Source organism: Amblyomma americanum, chromosome 1 (genome assembly GCF_052857255.1).
Source record: "Amblyomma americanum isolate KBUSLIRL-KWMA chromosome 1, ASM5285725v1, whole genome shotgun sequence".
NCBI lineage: Eukaryota > Metazoa > Arthropoda > Arachnida > Ixodida > Ixodidae > Amblyomma > Amblyomma americanum.
Window position 1 is genome coordinate 377,257,237 of NC_135497.1, and position 3,095 is coordinate 377,260,331.

A 3,095-nucleotide genomic window follows, 5' to 3' on the forward strand; every position below is an offset into this window, starting at 1 on the left:
CCCGTTGGTTTTCTATGGTAGTCTACTTTTCGTGTACATGTCAGCTGTAATTAATAATCGTTTTGTTTCTTCTAGTGCGTGCATATCCATCATAAGCTGTGTGTGTGCTTGAGTGTTTAACCCTCGAAGGGCTTTAACTTGGCAGCGTCAGTCCACATTGGGCTAACAGCTGCTACTTTATTGTCTAAGTTTCGTGGGCATTATAATCTCGTATGTGTGCTCGTGCGAGGCAGGTAGAGAGAGAGAGAGAGGCGGGCCGGGGCTCCTGCCCGACTTTGCAGTTCCCGATCAGGTGTTGCACAATAGACGTAATGCTTGCAAACGAACGGCCTACGGCGGTACCTGCGAAGTTGTACTCTTTATCTCCTATGGGAGGAGAGCGGGGGTGGAGCTCAGTGGAAGATCGTTCGCTTTGCATGTGAAAGGTCCCGGGTTCGATCCCCGGCACCTCCACGAGACCGCCGCTTTTTTTTTCTCGTCATACCATGAGCCACGAGTGAACAGAATGGATACACACTCCGCTCAACCCGTTTAAGTTTAGTGTCCGGGGTGGCTGCGGCCAAAGGAGGAGAAGTACCCTGAGTTTTGATTTTCCTCGCTCGCCTTCCCCTAATATCCTCTCACTCATCCTCGTTTCATAATTTTACTGTTCTTTCTTGCCCTCAATTTGCTGCTCTCGCCGACCCCATGGAGGAAGGATCCATGTTAAACCCACTCTGACCCTAAAACACGGCCACCCGCTATCGTCATCACCCCACTTAGAGGAGCTTGACGCAAGTTTTCTTTTCTCATGGTATATATGTCTACATTACTCAGTAATAAATGTATGATAGAAGTCCTAAACGGGCGATTTATAGTTTGATAAAAGCTTACATAAAGGAGTGGCGGCGAACCTGCTCGGCAGGGACTCCGGAACCGGGGTGGAGGGCGGGGGGGGGGCGCCATTCCAACATTTTTTAGAGGGAGCAGGGCCCCACCACTTGCCGACCATTTACGCTGACATCAAAATTTTGACAACAGCTATAGTTAAATTTTTAAACTGATGATTGTGTAGTCCACTGCTTTCAAAGAGACCGATGATCAACAGGACGTGCAACGGTGGCGGCATGATGGCTGGTTATGAAACCACAAATTAAGGCACGCCACTTAACATACCACTAACCAAACTCTGTAGATGACATACAGATAGCATACACTTCTTCCAACATACTGTCCTGCGAGAGACAAATACAAATCACACTAAATAAACTGGCTGCTTGGGCAGAGAAAAATGGATTCAAGTTCTCCCCTCAAAAAACAGTAGCTGTTTTATTCTCATTACGACGAGGCCTACAGGTCGATCCCAATCTGTGCTTGAATCAAACCACACTGCCAGTCAAACAGGAACATAAATTTTTAGGCGTCACTTTTGACAAGAAACTTACATTTCTGTCACACATTAACAACCTGAAAAAGAAAGCATCCCAAGCCCTCAATGTATTAAAGGTACTCTCGCGAAAACGGTGGGGGTCCGATAGAGCATGCCTATTGCAAATATATCGCTCTTTGGTGCGCTCCAAGCTGGACTACGGGTGTGTGGTATATGGTTCGGCAAGAACATCCTACTTGAAACGACTGGACCCTGTTCATAATCTTGGTTTGCGCCTATCAACTGGAGCTTATAGAACATCCCCGGTAAAGAGTCTTTACGTTGAAGCTAATGAGCCCACACTAGAGGATAGAAGAGTCACACTAACATGCACGTACATCCTAAAAACCCGTTCTCTCCCTAAACATCTCTGCTATCCCATTGTTACCAAGTGCCCATCTAGGAGATTATTCAATAATAAACCACATTTTATCAGGCCACTAATAATGCGCTTTGAAGATAAATGTGAAGACTTAGCAGTGCTGGACGCCCTACCTAATATTGCACAAAGACATGAATATCTACCACCATGGTACAGCCTTCCTTCAGTGTGTGACTTCACATTGACACACTTAAACAAAGAGAAAATACCACACGAGCACATACTGCAAGAGTTCTTTGCACTACAAGAAAAATATGACACTTACACCGAATTTTACACTGATGGCTCAAAAACAGAAAGTCATGTCGGAAGTGCAGTAATTCAAGGAACAAATGAAAAAATGATACGATTGCCACAGTATGCATCGGTATTTACTGCGGAGTGTTATGCCATCTTTGTAGCTGTAGAACAAATAGTAAAACAAAACATAAAAAATAGCATCATTTACACCGATTCACTCAGTATGCTAAAAGCGCTGCATTCTACAAACGCTGCTGAACCCATAATAGGAAAAATCATACATAACATAGTTAAAATTACAAAGCAAAAACATAACATTATATTCTGCTGGGTCCCCTAGCCATGTTGGAATTTTAGGTAATGAGAGAGCAGATGCTTGCGCAGCACAAGCTAGAATTGGCCATATAAAACAAGTTAACATACCACAGAGGGATTTTTCTAAATTACTGCACAGTAAACTCAGGAATAAGTGGCAGATTGCATGGGACGAACAAACAAACAACAAACTACATTCTATAAAACCTGTTTTGGGAGAATGGAGATCATGTACACATCAGGAGCGTTTCATAGAAGTTATTTTGTGTCGACTACGCATTGGACACACACACCTTACTCACAACTTCTTACTGACAAAAAAAGGCAAACCTCTCTGCGAAATGTGTGGCGATGAACTCACGGTAAACCACATTTTAATTGTATGCAAAAAACTGGAACAACTGAGGAAAAAATATTTCACAACATTGTACAATGAATACATCCCACTACACCCCATGTTACATTTAGGAGATCAAGCACTGGTTGATTTTTCTAGCATTTTTAAATTTCTCAGAGAAGCCAATGTTTTATACAAACTTTAGATATAAAAAGCGTAACCTTTAACAAAAACTCTAACCGTGTGTTTGGCGCATCATAGCCTAAGTTGTTTTTGCGCCATTAAAATCAATATAACTAACCAATATAACTAACTAACTAACCAAACTCTTCATTTAATCACAATTATTTAAAAAGATTCACAAAAATTGGCCGACTATTTACCTACACATAGAGAGGGAACAACCACATATA

General features: G+C 42.5%; 1 non-coding gene across 1 annotated transcript; it reads left to right on the forward strand.

The window, feature by feature from the left end:
• The first annotated feature begins 381 nt into the window (after positions 1 to 381).
• Positions 382 to 453, forward strand: TRNAA-UGC (transfer RNA alanine (anticodon UGC)). The gene has a single exon. It is a non-coding gene; the product is annotated as a tRNA-Ala (tRNA).
• Positions 454 to 3,095: the final 2,642 nt, after the last annotated feature.